The sequence below is a fragment of the Alligator mississippiensis genome, chromosome 3 (assembly GCF_030867095.1).
Source record: "Alligator mississippiensis isolate rAllMis1 chromosome 3, rAllMis1, whole genome shotgun sequence".
Lineage (NCBI taxonomy): Eukaryota > Metazoa > Chordata > Crocodylia > Alligatoridae > Alligator > Alligator mississippiensis.
The window spans coordinates 56,307,979-56,333,078 of record NC_081826.1 but is presented as its reverse complement, the minus strand read 5'-3'; the positions used below and the strand labels follow the sequence as shown (position 1 = coordinate 56,333,078).

Below are 25,100 nucleotides of genomic sequence, written 5' to 3'. Positions count from 1 at the left end.
AAGGAAGTGATTAAATAGAAGATAGCCTCTCTGACTGAATTCCTCATGGAGTGGTTGTAGGACCAATCTTATTTCAAATTTTCACTAATGATTTTGGTATGAAAAGTAAAAGAGTCCTAATGAAGTGGTTTATGGTATAAATTTGGAAGGAATCATCAAGGCAGCAGAGGATCAGAAGATCCAATGAAAAGGATTGGGATGATCTTGAGTACTGAAATACTAGAAATGGGCTGAGTTTTCAAAAGTACAGTATGCAAGTGCACTTAAAGACCAACAAGAATTTTTCTGTAATTTGGGAGCCTATCAGCAGGAAACAACAGAGAATGATAGAAAAGTGAGTTTGACTAGTCCAATCATAGGATGATTATGAGTAATGAATGTGACAGCTGTGAAAAAGATAATTTCTGAGTATATGAATACAGCTGTTTTAGTTTGAAGTCAAGCACCTAAGGTACCACCCTGTCCTGTCTTCTGTCAGGATGTTGAGGAGGCAAAGTATTTCCAATAGAGATAGGGAACAATTTGTGTCATTGTAGAAAGCCCTAATGAGATATCTAGAATACTGTGTTCTGTTCTAGTTATCCATGTGCAACAAAAATGAATTCTAACAGAAACAATTTAGAGAAGGATTGTCAGGCATATAGAGAACCAATCAATTGAGAGGAATGTAGAATATTTTCACTTTATTTTTGTTTCCTAGCAAAGCAAAGTTTGAGGGTGGGCATGATTGCTCATAAAGAAGGGAAGGAGAAGAGCTAGTTAAGTTAAAGGACAGAGGTGTCATCAGAACAAATGGATGTTAGATACCCATGTACAGTTTAGGAATTAGATAGAGGTTTCTAATAATCAGAGAAACACAAGTTTAGTATAATTGTTTGACAGGACAACAACGGATCAATACCCCTAACTAGTTTTGAGATGAGGTTTGATAGGCATGAATGGGATTTTTTTTGTTACAATGCCTTTGACAGCAGGGGATTGGACTTCATGATGCAGGGGCTCCAATTGATGCTTTCAAGTCTTAATCTATTTAGAAGTATCTACACAGGTAAATTCTACTCAAAATTAGGAGTTGGAGAATTAGGTGCAGAATAAGTAATCTTCAAAAATGTAGCTGTTCCTCAAGTGTAGTTAAGGATGCTAAGAATGTTATTAAAATACACACACCATGGAGAGAAAATAATTTATCATGAAAAAGCATCAGACTCAAAACCCGAGATTCTGGAACATGCCTGGCTCTTTCTCAACTCAGTGGGAGTTGAGTGCTCAATAATTTACCAATTGATTTGAAGCCAGTAAAGATATAGTAGACTGTTAACACAATTGAATTAGTATAAAATTAAAACAATGTTTAAAGTTTTTAAGTGCTTACAATTATCAATGTGTTCTAAGGTTCTAGAAAAAATTCTTAACAATCAAACATACGTGGTTTTTCAAATAGTTCAAATATTTTCATATAAAGATGGCATCATATACAAACACCTCTGAGGCTTACTTGAGTTCTGAGTATGCAACCTTGATTTGCATTTCAGGATTTATATTCTTATACATTGACCTTTAATGTTCCTTTAATATTTTGTATGGAATTATTGCAAATTTATATTACGTAGAAATGACAACAGATGGTATTTTCAGTTCTTGTATGAATTTCATGCAACAAAATGCTGCTTTTATGGTACCATTAGTGCATATTCCTGGATGAAGTTTTCTGCATCACAAATGTTATTAACTGCCACTGTAAAATTCTGGCACGTACCAAATAAAGGGGTGGGAATAAAAATAAGTACTTAATCCAAGAATTAAAAATACTTGATAGTCTTCAGGCATTGCAGTAGTCGCAAATAATCCCTCCAGTCTCAGATTTAGAGAGGCAATGACTTCAGAAATGCTAAGTGGCAGGTAGACAGTCTCCTTTTGGTTATATACCTTCTATTGTTCTGGTATGAACAATTACCATGTCAAAGGACTTCGCCAACTGCTTTAAAATGTCATTAGTTTTCTTAAATGAAATGTATCACAGAAAATAGCTCAAGTGCTTAATTTCAGAAGCCTGAATAATATACGATGGACCTACCTTGGGACACGCAGTCCTTTAACATTTTGTTTGCCCTTGAGATTTAGAAGAAACTATATCTACAGTATTCATAATAAGTAGCAATTTAACCAAGTTCAAATTAGATGTGAACAAATGGATTAACAAGCACCTCATTAAAATTTTAATTTCCATTTCATTTATCACATTTAATAGAATCAACTCTGTTTCAGTGTGGGGGCGGATTAATTTCCAAGTGTAACATTAATTTCTCTTGTTTTTATCAATAGATTGAATTTTATTGCAAAATGTACCTTGTCTAGTTTTGGGAATGTCTGATACAAAACTGATACAAGTTTTGTACATAAGATAAAAAAGTATTAAATATTGACAAAATAAGTAAAAATTAAGTTTTCTGTAGATTTTTTAAAAGTGTGCTTGATTTGAAAATACCTGGTAGCACTGAATATTTTTAATTTTACTGTTATGGTAGTATATGCTCTGCTTCTCATGTGTTAAAAAAATATTTAGAAAATTCAAATCAATTACATATCGGGAGAAGAGAAAATATACTTCAAGAAAAGAACAGTAGTAAATATTTCGGGTAAAAAAATTAACTGCTAAATGAAGACTCCTTTAAAGAAAAGTTAGAAAGCATTTGAATTCCTTGGATGAAAAGTATAATAAACATCTGTAAACCATTATTATTTAATGAAACTATTGCCTAATTTCAAAAGGAATTACCTCTATGACTGAGAGAGAGTGTATTACTTTCTCAGAATCACACAAACAAAAGTGTAACAACAGCAATGCAATTTTTGCAAAACACTCATTTTCAAGAAGAGAGATTCAGAATGATAATTACAGGAATCACACAATTGCAGAAATGTTCGCATCCCTTGGGTGGTACATTAAATCCCATTTCTTTAGGTAGAAACTTTTTCTGTAGCCAAGTTAATCCATTTGCCCATTGCAGGGTTTTTTTATACCTTTCTTAAACATCCGGTATAATCACGAGCAGAAACAAGATAGGTTTAATTGACCAAGGCCATTGATCAGTTTGTTCATTTGTGTGCTCAATGCTATATCCCTTTACCAATAACTAGATAAATAAAAAGAGAAATCATTTAAAAGCTTTTCAGAATGTGCTTTCAAGCATGAGTATTTTTCATTTTGGTGGTAGGCTTTTTCATTTTTCTGAAAGCTACTGGAAACTGTTGAGAGATCCACCCCAAAAAACAGGAACATAGGCCTGGAAAGAGCTTCCCAGGGAAATGGAGTCCAGTCCCTCTTGTTGGCAGTCTATTGTTAACCAAATGAACCATCACCTACAGGCACAAGGAACATGTCCTGGAAAAGGCACGAAGCAGAAGCTGGAGAAGGAAGGGGGAGCCTGAAGACTCCAGTAGCAGCAACTATTTGGAGCAGCAGAGGGAACAATTCCTAGCCTGGGGCCTGCAGGTTAACCCTTTGGGGACCTCCAGTTGGATAGCCCTGTTTTCAACCATCCAGTTTCATAAATTCAGTGCCTTTCAAAAATAGAACCATAGGTGAAATAATTTAAATAGGTTTTCAGCCTACATTATTCAATACATTAACAATAAAATTGTAGTAAATGTAGTGAAGAGGCCAAGTTTGAATTAGGAAAATTGTTAAATATATAATTATAGAACTTCTTTTCTAATACCTGGCTTGGGCAAAAGAGAAAAAAAAAAATGGTTTCCAAATCAATTTGTGAGCTACCATCAAAATATATGAAGATTAATTAAAAATAAAGCTTACATTTTTAAAACTGGACTCCTTTATCACTACAAAATGGGAAATGGAGCATTTAAAATACTACAGCATACTCAAATCCTGTCTGCATGTAATAATAGCAATAGTATTATAATAGTAATATTAATATAAACAGTTAAACTGTTTACTTGCATTGTATAGATCAACTGGAGCTGGGAAATGTACACCTAATATTAGAAACTATTTAAGATATGATTTGCACTTAGTGAAGACTGTAGGGAATGTTTATCAGGGAATTATTTAAAATAATTGTTTAGGGAAATACTCAGTGAACATTTATATGTCTAATGCATCTTCTAGTTCTAGTCACTGTTTTTTTTCTCCTTTACTCTTTTATGTCATTGTTCCAACCTGGAAGGAACTATAAACAAAATGTGTGTATCAGTCTACTGATACAGAAGCAAAAAGGACTATAAAGGTCGGTATCTAGTGAAATTTTACAGCCTTTTATGTGCGACTAGTTTGCATGCAAGACATGAGGATGAGGATGTCTTGTCTCTTAAAGGCCCTTGTTTCCAGGATCCAGTCATGGATTGTAGCAGAGTTGATATGCTGCTTTGCATAAATTTCAAGGGAAAACCTCTCCAATAAAGTATTGAATGCCTTAGGAGAAAGAAGGCACCTCAAGAGGATAGATTCAAATAATTTGTCTAGATCTGGTTAATCTCTTAAATGGAATATTTTCTCAGGTCCATAATAGTCTTGGTAAAAGACTGAATTCTGATGAGGAGAGGTCTAAAAGCTGCCTCATAAAAGAGTCTTCATTTAACGCACTCTTATTTGGAGGTACATAGGCCTATGGTGATGGCAAAAGTTTTTCTCTGTGCCTTCTTTTACTATGGTGATAATCTTGTTGTGGTAGTGTTGGGGTGACATAGCCATAATGATCCAGGAAAAATATGAGAGGCCAAGATTTTTTATGGGTTTGGAAGGACATAGACAAGCCTTTGTGTACTACAGTGCTCTTCCCTGGCTCTCTGGGTGAGAAGCAGACCCAGCAGAGCTAAATAGCAGATGGAACAAAGGTTCACGTAAAACTCCATAGATAAATAAAACCAGAATATAAGAGAAATTATCAGGTAGCCAACATATAAGACAGGTAAGTGGAAAAGCAAGACTGTTCAGGAGGGTTGTTTACCATCTGTGAAGTGGATTGTAATGAGCCGTGAAGTCAGAGTGTGTGTGTGTGTGTGTTAAGTCCATGGTCCTTATAGTCCAATAGCTGAATGCATTTTTATTCCCAGGCTTGTCTTCTGAAGGCCCTTGGGTACCAGCCCTCAATTTTGTACATTTTCTTTGGGCATGAGAACTTTGAGGTCATACAGGAAGTGTTTTTATCTTTAAAAAAAAATTGTGTTCTAGTGTATCTGTCCTTTATCTTTTTCCTGTGGTCATTCTGCTGCGTAGTTTTTGTCTGATTTCATCCATGTAGTTTCCATGAGGATATTTGATGCACTGGATGAAGTATAACCCATTCTGGGATAGACATGTAAGATTAATGGATTTTGATGGTTTGATTTTTTGGGAGGAAGGGGTGAAGTGCTGATGTGGCAGTAGAGATGAGTTCATAGGTTTCACATTTATTGTTAAGGCACAACATAGCCCTATTGATCAGCAGGGAGTTTGCTTCCAATGCTAAGCTGAGCAAGGTTACAGGGCTGGCTAGAGGCCAGAAGTGGGGAGGTGGGGTCAGGGAAGGGGAATATTTTTCTCAAGGTCTGGCCCTTCTTTGAGTGTAGACTGTAATTGTTTGATGATTCTTCTTGTTGGTTCAAGTGTGGGATGGGGAGGTGATAACCAAAGGTATGTAGTTGGTGGAAGTTTTTTTTTTTGGAATTCTAGAAGGTTGCTGCTGGGTATTTGGGGGACTCTTTCAAAGATATGATCTATTTCTCTGGTGGGGTGTCCTTGCTGCGTAAAGGGGAGTCTTAGATCAGCAGAGACTCCCTATGCCAGATGAAGGGCGACTGTACCCGAAAGCTTACTAAGAACTTTTTCCAACTATTCAGTTGGTCTAAGAAAAGATATTGCATATGCCCAAAGAACCTTGCCTGCCTTGCTGGGTAAAGCCAGTTTTCAGTTTAGTGAGATGAGTGTTGTGAGTATTGTCATCAGAACAGATGGTTGGAATCATTTCTGGCTTTATGGATGTAAGTATGGTGGTCTGTAGGGAGTTTGTTTGGTATATAATGGTTCATTGAGTGCCATGCCTTATGTAGATCATGGTATCTAGAAATTGGAAGTCAGCATAGACATTCCAGACAGAATTAGTTTAAAGGATGGTAATTGTTAAACCTGTGGTGGAAGTCACTAAGTGAGTTCAGGTGTTCTGTCCAAATAATAAAATGTCATCTATGTAATGCATGTATAGTTCAGGTTTGGTGGTACACTTCTCTAACTTCCAGGTGGCACACACAGAGGTTTGCATATTGGGGAACCATTGCTGTACCCATAGTTTGGAGGGAAGTATTTGTTGTTGAAAGTGAGTTTTTTTTGTGGGTGAGCACAAAATGAATGATCTGTGCAATATGTTGTAAATTTGTGTGTGGTCTCTTTTCTTGTATGTATTTCAGGCAGGCATCTTTGCCTTTATGGGATATTAGTATACAGGCTATTGATATCCATATTTACATGTATGGTCTTCTTGGGGAGGTGGTTGGTATTCTGGATCTTGTTGAGAAAGTTTGTTGCATCTTGTAGTAACAATTGTTCTTTACACAGCAAGTGGTTTCAAAATGGTTTCTAGAAATGTTGATCTTCAGTGAGAGTACTGCAGTTGGATATGATGGGTCTGCCAGAGTTACTTTATTTGTGAGTTTTTAGGAGCATATAAACTGTTCCTGGGGTGAGAGGATAAAGGATTAGTTCAAGCAGTTTTTCCTTGAAGCTGGCATGGAAAAGCTGGCATGAAAAGACATTTGATAATGTTTTCTAGTTCAAGAGTAAATACTGGTGTGGGATTTTTCCCCAAGTTCTTTATAGTAGTTAGTGTCAAAGAGTTGTCCATTAGCTTAACTGATATAGTCTTGACAGTTAAGGATGACTGTAGCTCCTTCTTTGTCTGTTAGTTTGATTACTATTTTATTGTTGGATCTTAGGGGCTTAATTAATCTTCCATGGAAGAGGATAAAGGACTTTCTCTTAAAACTCTGTTGTTGTGGTAGTATTCTTATGTTTCAATGAGATTGGAAATTGCAATTTCTAACACCAAATGTAAATTACTTTGGAATATGAGGACAGAATATGAAGAAGTGAAATTTGCTTGATGTAAATTTGTCAAGAGGAAACTGATATTTCTGGGTTTCAATAGAGATCAGTTGGTCACTTTGGCTCATGGAGACCTAAAGAAGAGCAAAAAGTTGTCTGGAATGCAAGTGAACTGAGTGATCAGTCTAACATGTTATAGACCCGTACAATGCAGTTGTTCCAGCCAAATTGTCCCAGCTGTTTGAAAAAAGAACAAACAGGTCTGAGTCTCTCTAATCCTGGTTCTGCTGTGCTCTTGGGTTTGTACCACTCCTCAGAAATCTCCATTTTCTCTCATTATTTTTGACTTCAGCATATTTATTTTCTCTCTGCACTTGGTTCTCTCAGCTCGTTACCCACAGTCCAGAACTCTAGTTATATTATACAGCTGGAGAACTGTTATGATGGATACCATTTTGTGACGCATACTATACTGTTCTAGTTTCAGAAATATTGCTTTGACAGCTTCTAATTAAACTTCTTTCTCCATCTTGTTAGAGACAAAGGGATGTGTCAAGTCATTAAAGGGTGCCTTAGAGTTTTAGTAATTGAGTTGCAGGTGGAAGATGGAACAGTGGATAAGGCCAATAAAGACAATTAAGACTTTTTAGTGATAAATGTGCTTCACTTCCGTTGGTTTCTCTGACATCCCAGAATGCCTGTTCCCCATGGCCTTTAGCTGATAGAACATATATAATGGGGACCAGGGCACAATTAGGTGAGGCTGGACAAGTAATGCACAGCCTATGGGAAAGATAAAGTCAGAAAGAGGTATGATCCCAGGTTACTAGACTAGACTCTGATCAACATTTTATTTAGTTAGTTAGTTATTAGATTTATATGCTGTCCTTTCCAAGAAAAGTTAATGGTGGCTTACAGTAAGAGAACAAAATAACTTAGAACACAGAACAAATAAGGGAAAAAAACAAGAAAACAAAACACATTATAAAAGCAAGTAATGTATCAAAAAAAAAAAAAAATCCAGAACCTCCCTAACCGATATCCTTGTCTACCTTTGCTTGTTAAATACCCTAGTCCAAATAAGGTCTTAAAGTACTTCCAAAAGAGGCCCAGAATCAGGCTGTCATGGATCTTAAGGGAGAGGAAGTTCCTGAGCTGAGGAATGACTGCTGAGAATCTCCTACATTTTCACCAAGCAAATCTGGTGCATTTGCAGGAGACTGCTCTTAGCTGATCTTTAGGGATTGCATTGGGGTAGTGCTGGGACTTCTGTTGAAAGAGGTTTTGTCAGTCAAGGATGGGTTTAGCTCTCTAGAATGTGCTACTCTCCTGAGCACTGCTCTGTTTTCAGAAACTGGACTTTCTCAGAAACTGAACAGAAAACCTCAAGAGACAAAAAGGTTAAACGGTCACAAACTCCTCCAAGACCATTTCAGGCTGGACGTAAGGAAAAACTTCTATATTGTCTGAGCCCCCAAGGCCTGGAATAGACTCCCCCCAGAGGTGGTGCAAGCACCTACTCTGGACTCATTTAAGAAACATTTGGATGTCTATGTTGCTGGGATCCTTTGACCCTAACTGACTTCCTGCCTCTGAGGCAGGGGGTTGGACTCGATCTTCCGAGATCCCTTCCAGCCCTAATGTCTATGAAATCTATGAAGCTTTTCTTCTGTTTAGCCAAACCATCTCTGAAAGGAGCATGTCCTAAATATGAAAAGCAAGCAAAGTCATAGTTTCATAGTTGGTAGGGTTGGAAGGGACCTGAGCTGACCCCCTGCCCCCCTGCCGTGGCAGGAAAGAGTGTTGGGCTTAAACGACCTTGGCAAGCTGTTCATCTAGCCTCCTTTTAAAGACCCCCAGGGTAGGAGCCAGTACCACTTCTCCTGGAAGTTGGTTCCAGATCCTAGCCGCCCTGACAGTGAAGTAGTGTCTCCTGACATCTAGCCTGAATCTACCCTCTGCCAGCTTGTGACCATTATTTCTTGTCACTCCTGGTAGTGCTCGGGGGAACAGGGACTCTTCCAATGCCTGCTGGTCCCCCCTGACTAGTTTGTAAACGGCCACTAGATCCCCGCTCAGCCTTCTCTTGTGGAGGCTGAACAGGTTCAGGTCCCGTAGCCTCTCCTCATAGGTCCTGCCCTGCTGACCCCTGATCATGCGGGTGGCCCTCCTCTGGACCCTCTCAATGTTGTCCACATCCCTCCTGAAGTGCGGCACCCAGAACTGGACACAGTACTCCAACTGCGGCCTGACCAGTGTTGCATAGAGGGGGAGGATCGCCTCCTTGGACCTGCTTGAGATGCGTCCGTGGATGCATGACAAGGTACAGTTGTCCTTCCTGACTGCGTCCCCACACTGTCGGCCCATGTTCATTTTGGCATCAATAATGACTCCAAGATCCTTTTCTGCCTCTGTGCTGACGAGAAGGGAGGAGTTCCCCAGCCTGTAGGTATGCTGCTGGTTCTTCCCCCCCAGGTGCAGTACCTTGCATTTGTCAGTGTTGAAATCCATCCTGTTCTCATCCGTCCACCTCTGTAACTTGTGCAGGTCTGATTGCAGCCTATTCCTCCCTTCTAGCATGCCCACTTCTCCCCACATCTTAGTGTCATCTGTGAATTTGAACAGGGTGCTTTTTACACCCTTGTCCAAGTCACTGATGAAGATGTTGAACAGTGAGGGTCTGAGGACCAAGCCCTGGGGGACCCCACTGCCCACATCCCTCCAGGTTGAATAAGACCTGTCCACCACCACTCTCTGGGTGCAGCCCTCCAGCCAATGAGTGACCCATCTGACTGTGTAGGTATCGACGCCACAGTCCACTAGTTTTTTAATGAGAACGGGGTGAGAGACAGTGTCGAATGTGTTGCTAAAGTCCAGAAAGACTGCGTCCCCTGCTACCCCTGTGTCTAAGGATTTTGTGACCTGGTCATAGAAGGCCACCAGGTTGGTCTGACAGGACCTGCCTCTAATGAACCCATGCTGGTTGCCCCTAAGCATAATCTCCCCTGCTGGCCCCTCGTGGACATGTGCCAGGATAATTCTCTCAAAAAGCTTACGCAGGACTGAGGTAAGACTAACTGGCCTATAGTTTCCTGGGTCCTCCTTCCTCCTTAGTTTGGCCACTAAGATGGAAACAGGGCTGTTCTTAAGGCTTCAAGTTTCTATCTTCTATAGTCAAAGACAATGTGGAAGAGCCTGACCTCTCCTTGCAAAAAAGACCAGTGTCCAATTTGGGGTAGAGAAAAGCCAGATAATATAATCATGACACTTGCTGATGATGAAGCATTTTAATTTCAAAAGTAACTCAAGAACATGTTGAGTGCCATCCCAGATGTACATCATGGTATCTAAAAACCTACTAATATCTGACATATTTTGAATCAGTGGTTTCAGGTAACTGAGTTTTGAAAAAAGCTGGCAGAAAATCTCTTTATTTTTACTAACTGTTGGGACACAGGAAGTTGCAGAATGCTGCCAGAGAACTAATGTTGACCCAGTATTTAAAAAAGCTTTAAAAAGATGGTCTAGGGAACTATAGGCCTTCTAGTTTGACATCAGTATAGGTCAAAATAATGGTATGGCTAAAATAGGGCCTAATTAAGAGAGGGTAATATAATTAATGCTAGTATTCATGTGTTTATAAAACAAAATCTTGTCGATCTTTAATTTTTTTGGGGTGAGATTACAGGTTTGATTGATAAGAATAATAGTCTTGATGTAATACAGTGAGATTTTATAAGGCTTCATACTCTGACATTTCAATAAAGAAACTAGAATGATATAAAATTAACATGGCACGTGTTAAATGGATTAAAAATTGGGTAACTGACAAGCATAAAAATGAACTTGTTAATAGGGAATCATCACCATTGAGCAAAGTGTGTTTCTAGTGAGGTCATACAACGATCAGTTCTTATCCCTATGGCTTTTTAACATTTTAATTGGTAACCTGGGAGAAGATATAAAACACTGATACAGTTTTCAGATGATAGCTTGTCCATATTAAAAGGTCTCTCATGCCATATTGCATTAAAATGGTTCTTTAGATATTGAAGAATTTTCCTTTTTAGCCTACTATTTGTGAATTCAAGTTTCTTGCATGGAAAACTTTGGGTGTTTCTAGCTTTGCTCTGGGTGGTGGGTGAGGGAAGTGCTTTAATTAGCACCTGGAGAGTCATATGTATCCGTGTCCCCACGCTGAAATTGGTGGTGGGGGTGCTTCAACTAAAGCTCGTTGAATTAGCTTTAGTTAACATGCCCCTGCTGCCATTTTTCAGCACGGGATGCTGATACGTGTGATGTTGGAGTCTGCTGGAGCGTGGTGATTACCATGCTCCAGCAGACCCAATTAATGCCTCCCTGCACAAGTATAGAAGCCCTTTATTTCTGGCGCTTAGTTGAAAAGATCTTGAACTTTTTCCTAAGGTGTCTTCAGTTAAAGGTGTGATTAAGAAAACTATCCTTAAATCAGTTTTAGTCCAGGTGATCTGTGGGAGAGTTGTATATGGTTTTCTACATTTTGCTATGTACCACTGCTTATACTTGCTGATTATGCAATCAACCAAGATATGACATAAGATCTAAGGGCTGGAAATGGAAGCTGAATGAATTCCAACTAGATTTGAGGCGTATATGAACTCTTTTTTAAAAGTTATTAAGGGATATTGTAGATTTTTAATACCTTGATGCAATTAAATAATATTTTGTTGTCTTTTTGAAAGAGAAACTCTAGTTCAGAAGTGTCTTAGGCCCCCTCTACACATGCAACTAAATGCGTGATGGGATCTAACACGCCATTCACACAATTGTGCCTCCTGCCATGCCACATGTGAATGGCAGGAGGCATGATTATGGGATCATGCACTATATCTTATTGCACTATATTATTGGTGCAGGGGGAGCTTGATCCCGAGCTCCCCCTGCACTGGCAAGAAGTAGTTTCCTGCATCTGGGAGCCCTATGCACCCCAATTGAGTGGGGAAACTCCCGGGGGCCAGAGCATTGTTGCAAGGGCAGTACCCCCCTACTCTGAGGGTGTGGGAAACCCCTAGGGCCAGACCTGAAGCCCCTGGACCCTGGGGATTGAAGCTGCCATGATCCATAGAGCTCAGGGGTGTGTGAAACCCCAAGACCATGGAGATCAGCTGCTGTGATCCCTAGGGCTCCGGGTGAGTGAAGCCTCTGGACCTGGGGGATTGTGGCTGCCATGATCCTTAGGGCTCAGAGATTTTATGCTGGGTGTGGGACACACCTGCAGTTGGGAGTTTTGTTAGCTGACGGGGCTCACATCTGCAGGGGAGACCCTGCTATACATGCAAGTTGAAGCTCCAGAGCAACCAGCTATAAGGTCAGTACATATTTTCAGATTCTAACTTCGTAGCTGGTCGGAGCTTTTTATTATGTGATAGCTAATTTGCATGTGTAGCTGGTCTCCTAGTAATTGCATAATTAGCCAGTTAAATGAACAATACCTGTAACATATATAGGGGTCCAGAGACGCAGTTCATGGAGCCATTTTATTCAGCTCACAGGTCTCTCATAAAGGCTGGGAATATGGGGGGTTAGGTGAGCAGGCATGTGGCTTGTCAATAAATTCTCAGGTACTGTTGAGGCATGTTGATATTGAGGAGGCTGAGCAGTCCAGATTCAGGCAGGAGAGTTTGACACCCTTGCTCTAATTCAGTCATCATCCATTGGGCTGGATGCTGGAATTAAATGGGTGAAAGTGTATGGTCTATGGACTTAAAGTGTGGGACAGAGAAAACAGTTATACCAATTAAAGTGCCAGGGACGTTTTTGCATTTCAAGTTGATAAACATTAACTGTTTTATTTTCTTGCTCTATCCTTCTGTAAGAGAAAGTGAAAATGTGTTTATGTAGTAATTTCATTCCAGGGTAAACTGCCTTGGTTTAGCTTCTACTTTCACCAGGATAGGAACAAATATATTAAACAGTTAAATATATTAGCTGATACACGCTCTTAAGAAGTAAGACTCCCTGACATTTTTAATTTGGTTGTTTAGTCTACCCACAGCCCAAAATGATCATGATGGTCCTGTAACTGGCACCGAGCCCCAGGGGCAGCCATGACACCCCCTGATGGCCATGTAGCTCCTTGCCCTGCTCAGGTTCCTAAGGTAGCTTCCTTCTCCTGTCTGCCACACCTTAATGTTGTTTCTGAAAAGGGAAGCTGCCCCAGGATCTGAGAGGGAGTCCTGCGGGGCCGCAGCCTTCCTGGCCTCCACGACTTTAGCTGCACTGGCTTCTGGGTCCCAGCCCTAGTCTCACCTTCTGGGGCTGTTTTCTGCCCTCTTGGGCCCCTAGCTCTGGTTCTTGCTCAGCTTCAGGCTGCCTCAGTTGCGTTTCTGTCCCAGATTTTGGCCCTCTTGACCGCGGCTTGCCCGAGTCATTGGCCCCAAGCCTCTGGCCACGCTTAAAACACTCTCGTGCTCATAAGGTACCCCTGCAACTCCTCCTTCCCTTGTAGTAACTTTTGGTCCACTGGTGTAAACTATAACAAAAAGTAAGCTCACTGGCTGCAACAAAAATTGTGCCCACACTGGGCTTAAACGTACATCTCAGTTAACTGGCTGTACCACAACACTTTCCCCTACCCTGGGTCATATTCCCCTGTAAGCCTTCAGCACCTTACTGATAGTTCCCTGGGCAGTTTAGGTCTCAGCCAGTCACTCTCCTGTAGCCCTCTTTTTCAGGAGCCCTTCTCCCTGTTGTCTGTGCAGCCTGATCCCCCTGCACCAGTAATATAGTGCAATAAGGGTTATTTAGCTCCCTTTAAGTAACAGGAGCTTCTGGCCTTTTTGTCCTAAGAGAGAATGGACTAACTTGTAATGTTTCTGATGAGTTAATTTTTATGATTTGGGGAAGACGGACAGTTAGGGGTGGCTATAGGAGAACATAGGAAGAACCAATATATTTTGGAAATAAATTATTTGTGTAAAATATATAATTTGAAATTTCCAGTTAGTTTGCTGAGGAGGTAAACTTTTTTTTCCTCCTTAGGAAAGAAAGTATACCATTTGAATCTTTTTGAGGTATGTATTGTAAATTCAATTGTGCTAATTTTTAATATAGCATAGATGCAGTTTTTTTCCCTGATGTGACAACTCTTAGGACTTATACAACATTTATTGAAAAATGTTTCAGATTATTTTTTAAAACAGTAAAATGTCCTTTATCTTCTGATTTTGAAGGTTTATTTTATGGAATCAAAACTCAACCATTTATATTTGTATTAGAACTGGGAATTGTTTTACTATAATAATAATAATAATACTTAGCACTCTATGTAGCATATTAAATTTTTCAAGTGTTTTCCAAATATTAATCAATCTAATACATAATTTATTTTACTGTTATCTGTTCTTGGTTATATTTGCACTAAATTGGTCAAAAAAGAACTGCTGATTCATAGCAATGACATCTACTATTTCTCGTTGAGAAATAGAAATGCTATCTATATCTGAAACAATAAAATGCTTTTTAAAAATTAAAATGCTATGGATTACTTTTGGCTATTGTGAACTAAAATCTTAAGACTAAGGCATAAACATATTGGAAACTATACATTTCAGGGATAATAATTACAGGCTTTTTTCTTTTCCAAATTATGGGAAAAGTTTAAGAATTTATACTTTGAATAGCAATAATAACACTTCCTTAAATTTCTAAAATACTTTTCCACCAACAAATTATCCCAGGATGTTTTATAAAAAACATTCCTGACATGTAGCTGCCCGTATAATAGAACATAGCTGTTTAACAGTGTCAAACACACTATAGTAGTCTTGGACAGGAAACAGACTGAGAAAGCCGAGGAAAATTAGATAGGAAAGTAATTGTCTAAACTAAAGGTTGGTCTAGATACTAAGACTGAAGAAATACTACCAAAATGCCAGTTCTCTTCAGAAATGTAATGTACTTCATCCAGTGCACCAAATGCCCTGATGGAAAATATGTAGGAGAGACCAAACAACAACTGCGCACCAGAATGAACGCACACCGGAAATCCATCAGACAGAAATACCCAATTACCGGTGGGGGCACATTTCTCACAGGAGGGCCACTCTCTCTCCAATCTCTCAGTCCTGATCCTCAAGGGAAACTTACACAACACTTCCCAGAGACGAGCCTATGAACTCCATTTCATCAACCTTCTGGATACTAGAGATCATGGACTAAACATAGACATTGGATTTTTGACACATTATAATCTGCCTGGCAACTGACTCCCCAGCCCAGCCCTTGGCTTCTTTACTTTTCATTCCATCCAGGAAGAGCACATACCAACTGCTGAAACTTCCTTAGCCTGACGAAGGATTTTTGAACCCGAAAGCTTGCTTAATCACTATTCTCCAACCATTTGGGTTGGTCTAATAAAAGATATCAAATTCATTCAAGGAACCTTGTCAGTTCTCTTCATTGTAATTTGTACAATCATAGGGAAATGAAGGGACATTAGGCAGTCATTTAGTTCAACCTCCTCCTCAAGGCAGGATCACAACTATGTAAACAAGCTTATCCAACTGTTTATCTAATGTTCTCTAAAAACTTCCAAGGATGAGGATTTTACCACCCATGTAGGGAATCTGTGCCAGTGCCTAATCATGCTCATAGAAAGTTTTTCCTAATATTCAACCAAAATTTTCCTTGTTGAAATTTATGATCATTGTCCAATGATTTGTCCTGTCCAGTGCAGCCAAAAGAATAGTCTTCCATCATCTTCTTTGTATTTGAAGGTGGTTACACTCTCAATCTTTTCTTCTCCAGACCAAATAATGCCAGTTCTTCTAAACGTTCCTTGTATGCCTTGTTTCCTAGACCCGTAATCATTTTTGTTGTTATGAAGAAGATTTGATCCTAGAGGAGTCCCCAATGGATTTGAAGCTGGTAAGATGGTCACCCTTTTTATTACACCTTGTCTTGAAGTGAGGCTGTTTCAATACAGGAAACCCTTGCTATTCGTGGGTTTGGCATTGGTGGTTTCAAATATTCATGAACTCTGAACCTGCATTTTAAATGCACTTTATACACATACAGGAGCTCCTTGGGAGCTCCGTGCTTGCTGCTGCCAGGCTGCCGCCATTGCCACCACACTGCTGCCGGAGCCGTGCACCCCCCCAGCCACCGGGGGCATTGCGTTCATGAACACAGTGCCTTATTCATGGATTTCATCATTTGCGGGGGATACGAGAACGTATCCCCCATGAATGGCGAGGGTCGCCTATATAGTGTTCCATTACCAGAAATAATCTAATTTAGAGGGTTTACCAATTAAACTCTTAAGCAGAGAAAACTGTAACTATGAAAGAATGTAAGCGCATAAAACTTAAAATGCCAAAGAACTTACCTGGCTTATCTGAATGCCAGTTAGAATCTACTGATTTAAAAATCATGAAGCTGAAAAGCATGAGTGCCTGCTTTATTGGAGAACTATTCAGATCCCTATGGTCCCTGGACTACGTACTACTCCCTTTTAGGTTTTCTGGTTTCTCATGTTTCCTAACTCTGAGATGCAGGAGAACCCATTGAACTGATTTTCTTTAAAAAATTGAGCAGAAGGGATGCATAACCACATAATTACATTGTTGAAATTGTGCGGGAGCTATGAGGAGAAACCTAGTGGCTTTGTGCAGCTAGGGGTCATTTATGCAGTGTACTTGGTGAGCACATTTGGGAACTACTGCTGTGTGTTCTCAACTGCTGTTGAAGACTGAGGCCGCAATTAGGATGCAAGTCAGAGAATTTTACATCTGGAAAAGCCTGAGTAACAATATTAGGTTATGAGAGATTTTCTACATTTAATGTGCTTAATGGTCTAAATGGGTGTACTTGGTAGCCGTGTTGGTTTGAGACCAAAAGACATACAAAAAACTAGAACTCTTGGTTCCAAAATGATACGTTTTATTAGACCAACTGGATGGTAGCCCCTTTAGAGGGCATGAAGTCTGCCAAGTTTCAGGGAGATAGGTGCAGGGGTTTCTGGGAAACTGCACCTCAACAGGCTGATGAGCAGAACTCATGACATGTGACTGTGTGTGTGTGTTAAGGTGCAGCAGGTGAAAACTGCAAGGCCCCTGTTCTTACCCTCACAACTCCACTGTAAACCTCAGGCCTCTCAAAGATCTACAGGTCTGGGCTTTCCCCAGCCAGGACTGTGCAATGGCTGGAGGTTATCAGGTGCCTCCTGCTCCTACCCGCCTTTCACCAGGGAGGTTTGAGGTCCTGGTATTTCCTGGGGTTGCTGCACCACTGGCAGTCCCACCCAGACCTCCCTACCCTGGCAGGGTGCAGTTTTAAGTTATTCTCAGGGTTATGTGGGGCCTCCTCTTCCCCATATAGCCCAAGCCCTTATACCTCCAAGTTGTTCCTAGCGCAGGAGCTCAGCAGGAAGATGGTCTTCCCCTGCTGGCTGGTGAGAAGCTAAATTGCTGCCTCCAGCTCTGACAGCGGGGCATTAAATGGCTGCCCTCATTAGCACCTGTCCTGCCACATACATAGCCCCTTGTGCGGGCATGAGGAAGGCCTGGCCGGTTTCAGGCAGAGTGGTGCAGGGGTTTCTGTGAAACTGCACCTCAAACTGCTGGAAGCAAAACTCGTGTCACTTGTGTGTGTTAAGGGGTGTAGGTTGTAGCCGTGTTGGTCTAAGGACATAGCCCAGACAATGTTCTCAGGGTCAATCTGATATTTTTTATTAGACCAACTGAATAGTTGGAAAAATTCTTCTTTGCAAGCTTTTGGGTTTAAAAAACGCTCGTCAGGTTGAGGAAGCATCTAGTTGGTGTGTGTGTGTGTGCTCTTCCTGGATGGAAGGAGTAGTAAAGAAGCCAGATGCTGACATGCAATGCAGGCAAGAAAGCCGGTCAGTGAAAATGGAAATAGAGGCATCAGGGGGTGAGAGACAGGTTGGGGTTAGGGGCAGGGAGGAAGAAGGATGTAGTAGGTAAAAGTGGAGAAGTACCTGTTGCTATCTGGGGAGTCAAATGTCAGGCAGGTTGTAGTGTGTCATAAATCCAATGTCTATATTGAGTCCATGAGTTTCTGTATCTAGGAGCTTGATGAAATGAAGTTCATAAGCCTGTCTGTGAAAAGTGGCTTGTGAATTCAAATTGAGCCTTGCTAACCTCATCACCAGAAGCCAACTTCCTACTGCCCAAAGCACACCTAATAGATCCAGATCATGTCATGAAAAGAAATGCAAAACTTGCCAACATATTTCCAGTACCCCCATAAACTGTGCACCAGAATCTATTACAGACAAGAATACCCAACAACCTGTAGGGGCTCATTTCTCACAAGAAAACCACTCAGTCTCCAGTCTCTTAGTCCTGATCCTCAAAGGGAATTTACAAACCGCTTTTCACAGATGGGCCTATGAACCTCACTTCATCAACCTCCTAGATGCAGAAACTCATAGACTCAATATAGACATTGCACTTATGATACACTACAACCTGCTGGACATCTGACTCCCCAGGTACCTCTCCACTTTTACCTGCTACATCCTCTCCAAGCCTACTCTAGCCTGTCTCTCACCCCCTGATGCCTCCATTTCCATTTTCACTGACTGGCTTTCTTGCCTGCATTGCATACCAGTCTCTGGCTTCTTTCCTATTCCTTCCATTCAGGAAGAGTGCACACGCACGCACACACGCACGCAACTAGATGCTTCCTCAGCCTGATGAAGGGTTTTAAACTTGAAAGCCCATGCCTCACAGATGGCATCTCAAGCAGCTAAGCTGAGCTCACCTGGAGTCTTACAACTCCACTGCAGCCAGCAAGCCTCAGGCCTCTCAAAGATCTTAGGTTTCTGCATTTTTCTCAGCCAGGACTGTGCGGGCATATGGTGGCTGGAGGTTATCAGGTGCCTCCTACCTGCCTTTCACCAGGGAGATCCCCGGTCCTGGCATTTCGTGGGGCTGCCGTGCCGCCACAGTCCCAACCAGCATCCCGACCCTGGCAGGGTGCAGTTTTAGTGGTCATACCTAGGACCTGAGGCCGCTTCCTTCCCCATAGCCCCAGCCCATACCTCTAAGACCTGCTCATGATGCACCTACTAATGCAGGAAAGAGTGCAGTTAGCCTTACTTATTACCTTGTCACATTGGCGACTCATGTTCATTTTTGCTTTGATTATAACTCCGAGATCCCTTTCCACTGTTGTGCTACATAGAATGGTACTTCCCAGTCTATAGGTGTATTGGTGATTCTTTATCCCCAGGTGTAGCACTTTGCACTTATCTTTGTTAAATTGCATCCTATTCTAATCCGCCCACTTTCCCAGCCTATCTAAATCCACCTGAATTCACTCCCTACCTCTAGTGTGTTTTCTATACCCCATAGTTTGGTATCATCTGAGAATTTGAACAGAGTGCTTTTTTACACCCTCATCCAAATAATATGAAGATATTGAACAGTACTAGTCCAAGGATGAGCCTTGGAGGACACCACTGCCCACATCTCCCCGGGTAGAAACTGACCCATCCACCACCACTCTTTGGGTGCATCCCATCAGCCAGTTTTCCACCTACCTGACTGTAAAAAAATCCACATCACAGCTACTTAGTTTACTTGTAAGAATTGGGTGTGACACTGTGTCGAACACCTTAAAATCCAAGTAAATAACATCTACCTCTACTCCTGCATCTAAGCACTTTGTGACCTGGTCATAAAAAGAGATCAGGTTAGTCAGGCTGGATCTGCCTGCTATAAATCCATGCTGGTTACCCCTTAACATTGTATTACCTGCTGGCCCCCCACAAATGTGATCCTTTATGATTTTTTTCTAAGGTCTTGCCAAGAATAGAGGTGAGGCTAACTGGCCTATAATTACCTGAGTCCTCCTTCTTTCCCTTCTTGAAAGGACCACATTGTCCCTTTTCCAGTCTTCTGGGACCTGTCCTGAGTGCCATGAGTGCTGAAACAGTTGCACCAGTGATTTTGCTTTGACGTTGGCCAATTCCTTTAGTACCCTTGGGTGAAGATGATTGGGGCCTGCCAATTTACATATATCCAACCCCTCCAAGTCCCCTTCACTAGGTCAGCGCTAACCACTGGTGGATTGGTAGCAATGCTGAGCAATCACTCTCTTGCTGATACCCAGCATTGTTGAACACCCTCTCACTTGGAACTGGTGGACAGGACAGGTATTCCTGGGCAACTGTGGCCCGATCCTGCCACACCTGGCTGCAGATAGCTCAATAGGCCAAAGGGTCACAGTCCAGTGGCTCCACATTCTCAGCGAGCTAGGTAGTCACCGCAGCCTTGGTGCTACCTGCCCAAGGCAGGGGTCTGGTGCATCTGGACCCCAACATTGAAGCTATGCCCTTGGCCCACATTGGCATTGGCTGGCATGGAGGAGACTGTTTGGTGTTGGGAATGCTGGCACGAGAAAGTGGATCGCTCTCTTCCATGTCCCCTTGCCTGTGCCCTTCTGCCTCCCTGACTTTGTTCACCAGCACCTCTGTTCAGTGATCGAGGATTTGGTCTGCAGATGCTCCCCTTCATCCTCGGGTCATGCACGCCTGCCAGCATGTGGACTATACTGGACGGCAAGGGATCCAGCCATTTTTTGATGCCTTCCTTCAGCCACTTCCCCAGTGCCTGCACCTCTGGTGACAGCGGCTTGCCCTGGCCAGGAACATTGACCCCCTGGAACGTTTCCATTTGGTTCTCAAGCTCACTATGGGGATCACTTGGCTAAGGAGGCCATCGCCAGTGTTGAGGGTCTTGGTGACTTCAAGGAACAGCTTGAGGACAACCAAGATCTGGGAGATGGTATCCCACTCTGCTTTGTTAATGGGGCTGCTGATTCCATTCTCCCCAAGCAAGGCCATCTCATGGATGGCCTTCTGTTGCTCCACCAGTCTTTCCAGCATCAGGTAGGTGGAGTTTCACCGAATCTCCACATCCTGCATGATTTTGTGCTGCGCGATGCTCAGCTCTGCCTATTTGTCCTGCAGCATCTTGCCCCCCTTGATGCTGTGGTGGAAGTAGCCTGCCACCTTCCTGCATTTTGAAATCAGCTGGGTGGTAGTGATGGTGCCATCACCAGCAGCCCTGTTCCTCTCCAGGGCGTCCCTGACTATGAGGTGCATCTTGTGTGCCACACAGCAGATGCCAACAAAGTTGGAATCACGGACTGCCTTGACCATATTGGTCCTGTTTTCAGTGACAATGAACCTGCAGGTGAGCTCACCCTGGCCAATGAGCCACCCCTGCACCATGCGGTTCATGGCCCCCATGATCTCCCTTGCTGTGTGGGACTCGTCCATCATCTTGGCTTGAAGGAGTGCCCATCAATGGCTTCACTGATCACACCAGTGTCTTGTGAGGGAGAGGTAGGTGTGATCTCCACCCCAGCTGCTCCAGATGTTGGAGGTGAAGTGCAATCCTACCTGCGACCCTGCCTTGCATGGCTTCTCCCTCAAGTACTCCCTGCATGCCTCATACAGGGAGGGCACCATTGTCCTGCTAAAGGTGGTGTGTGTGGGCACTTGGTAGGATGAGGCCACGAGCTCCAAGAGCCGCTTGAACCCTGGCCTCTTAACTAAGGAGAAGCGGTGGCCATCCAAAGCAAGCATCTTCCCAATGCTCTGAGTGACCTCGCTCGCTCTTGCAATGCGCTTCCCTTTGTCTGTGGCTGTCCCTCACCTATCCAGGGTGTCCTGCCTTTGCTTCGTAGGGTCAGTAGCTTTGGAGCGAGAGGGGGACTTCCCTTTGGGCATGCTCCCACTGGTGCCAGGCTGAGTAGGAACAAGAGCAAGAGAGTGCTGCCTCCTGAGATGCAGCAACATTGCCGTGGTGGTGAAGTGTTTCACCTCCTTGCCCCAGCTGATCTGTCTTTGGCAGTGCAGGCAGATAGCATATTTGGGATTATTTGCCACTTCAGAATGATCCCACATTACACTGCCCCTCTTCTTCTGGGTTGAGGGTTGGGATCTTGCTTTACCCCCTCCTCAGTAGGCTGAGGCACAACAACAGGAGGAGCTGACTCAGCTGAGCCACTTGTCTCCACAACCTCAACCTCCTCCAAGGTGCTTTCTGGAGAAGGAGACCTGGCTCTAGGGGAACTTTGAGGGGCGTGGAGCACAAACTCAGATTCTCCCTCATTCCCTAGAATTTCTTTTGCTAGGGTGCTCAGGTCCCCTGCTTCCAGATCCAGCTCCTCCTCTAGCAGTGGGAAGCTCATGCTAGGAGATGAAATTGGGGTGGAGTAGACTGTCATTCTGGTGCTGGTGGCTATTTCTGGTGTTAGGGGATGTGGTGCAGGTGCAGGGACAGGTACTGCTCCCACGTCCTTGCTCCCACTGGCAGCAGAAGACTCATCATTGCCAGGAAAGAGGATGCGTCTATGTTTGGGGCGGGGGGAGCTTGCAGCTTTCCCCTACCCCCTCTAGTCCCTCTTCTTCCCCAGCCAGAAGACCTGGCACCTGCCTTTGCAACACGCTTCATGTTAATCTTTCCTATACTGGAAAATGTGTCTCTGTGTGCATGCAGCTGTAATATATCTTCTTCTGTGTGTGTGTGTGTGTGTGTGTGTGTGTATATGTGTAACTACCTAATAATATTTCTTCATCTTCTCTCATTACTGTATGTATCTGACTATTATCTCCTCTTCTTTTCTGTTGTGTTTACTGTATGTGCGCATAATTAATAATATTAATATCTCCTCTTCTTCTCTGTGTATGTCTGTGAGTGTGTGTAATCTATGTGCTTTCCTGCACAGTGATGGATCACACTGCCAGGGAAAACAGAGTTTTCTTTTACAGTACGGAGGGGAAAAAAAATAACAAGAACAAATAAGAGGTTTTTGGGGGAAGAATAAGTTGGAAGAAATGGATTGGATTGGGATCAGTAGAGGGATTCTAGGCAAGAGTAATTAGCTATATAGATCCAACCCTTTCCAAGAACAGAAACTAGCAGAAGACTGACTAGAAAGCCAAGCCAGTCCAGTAGTACCTTTCAGATGCTGTTGCTCAGGCAGAAACAGCTTACGAAAGGGACAGAAAGGCTGCATACAGAGGCTTATATGCTGTTTCTTGGTCTCTCCCCCAGAGCACTGTGATTGGAAGGGGACTTGGGGAAAGATCACTCACCAGCTGTACATGCTAGTCTTTCCCTCTTTGCTCCCCCTCCATGTTCTCAGTTTCTGTTCCCCTAAAAGACTGCCTTCCAAATCTCCAAATCTTTTTTTAATCGATTTAGAGGCTCCAAATTGATTTTGAGTTTTTTTTTGTCTCCCAATTTGATTCAGATTTGGTGATTCAGCCTCTGAATTGGGCCAAATCTTTTCTGAATCAAATTGGCAACTGAAGTTTTGCACACCCCTACTCAGCATCATATCATGCAAATTCTTTCTACCTATGAATTACTAGTTATATCTTTAATATTTGTACCCAGCTGTTGATAATGTGCCAATTGAAAATATTCCTGAATATGTGGTACTCTCTTCCACCCCCGCCATGCTCTCAGAAGTTGACGGGGAGCCTGCACCACACACAGTGCTGCTCCAACTCTGTGTGACTGCACTCTGAACCCCTGTATTTCTGAGATGCCCATATAATTCTCAGCAGCTCTGAAATCTGGTACTGCCCCACCTACAATGGGACATGTGGTCACACTATGAAGTGGGCACTATGAATTTGATTGCATGTAGGGTGCTACTACAGGAGAAAAATAAGAAATTATTCTAGAAACCTTGAAAAAAATCTTTTAACATAGAATTAAATTTGCTTCTGAAATTACTAGCTAGACAATTTTAAAGAACAGTAAAATTATGACCACATGGGTTGTTTTAAATCTTAGGTTATTGGTTTTTAATTTTAATATTGTTATTTTCCAGTTTGTAGAATAAATTTAAGAGCATGCTCATGGATTTTATTCCTCTGCTACACTATGCCAAGGAGTGACATTTACTTCTGACTTGATTTTTGCCTGTGAAATCCCAAACCAAACGGAAAGTAATTTTATTTTTTCCCCCAACAGAGAAATATCCCTAGGTCCATGTTTAGTACAATCAGAAGTCTCACTTCAGCCATGTAAAATTCCAGACTGTTTTCTAAGAATGTTGAAAGATATTGCATGGGTTCCTTGAAGCTTGATTTTAATACTTCCTAGAGTCTAAGGAATATGCAATGAAAATTTGCATTACTTAAAGCCAAGAATCAACAGTGTCATACAACAGGAAGCTTTAGAAAAGGGTGTTTGAGTATTAAGTAGAAGGTAGATTATGAAATAAAATTAGTATGCCTATGCAAATGACCTAGCTATGACTTCATAATTTGTAATGGTATTCAGCTTGGCAGTGTTTACACTTGTTAATGACTTCTTTTATGAGTGATAATTGATCTGCCTCATTATCATATTAAATCCTTGATCATATGTCATTAGTTTGGAATGTAATAAATGGTCTGTTTGATTTTTAGTGTAATGAACTAATTAGACTAATTAAAATCAATATGTGTGCCAATATTAGACTTTGAATCCAAATGCTGCTGCTGTCTCTGTTGGCTAAAAATCAGCAACTCAGTAAAAAGTGTTCTAATGTTGATTTATGAGCACTTGGTGAACGTGAGGTAGAATAAATTGCTTGTAGTGGTAGAGGCAGCATTAGTGAAGTACAAGATACTAAGTGCATTGTCAGGTCAGCAATAAGGGCATACTTACATGTGTAGTTATGTGCCCCCTTAAACCTTTCCTAATATATTAGGTCACACTACAGAAATTATTTAGTTTAACTGTTGTAAAGTATAGGTAGCTATATCTATTTGTGTACAGAGACAAACACTACAAACTGCACAGTGTTTAAGCATATATATTCGTACATTCATATATACATACATATATATATATATATATTTATATGTTTTAAACAATTTGTATATTTCAATAGATAATCACAAATGCAAGTGGTATAAAAATGTTAACTAAACAAGTAGCATTTTCCAACTTAGTAAACTACTATTATAATAACGTGCTATTCACTATCAGCATCCTTTGGTTTTTATGCCTCTATGGACTGGATTCATTGGCTCCTCACCTCTGGT

General features: G+C 41.8%; 1 long non-coding RNA gene across 5 annotated transcripts in view; it reads left to right on the top strand.

Annotated features, from left to right (window-relative positions):
* LOC106738322 (uncharacterized) overlaps positions 1-25,100 on the top strand; it is a 91,017-nt gene that overhangs the window by 48,929 nt on the left and 16,988 nt on the right. For 3 of the 5 annotated variants that reach the window (XR_002093884.2, XR_009460702.1, XR_009460700.1), the window contains exon 5: positions 15,875-15,943. The exons of the other annotated variants lie outside the window; for them this stretch is intronic. This is a non-coding gene — a long non-coding RNA (uncharacterized LOC106738322). The remainder of the gene's footprint in view (positions 1-15,874; positions 15,944-25,100) is intronic. 5 annotated transcript variants of the gene reach the window in all.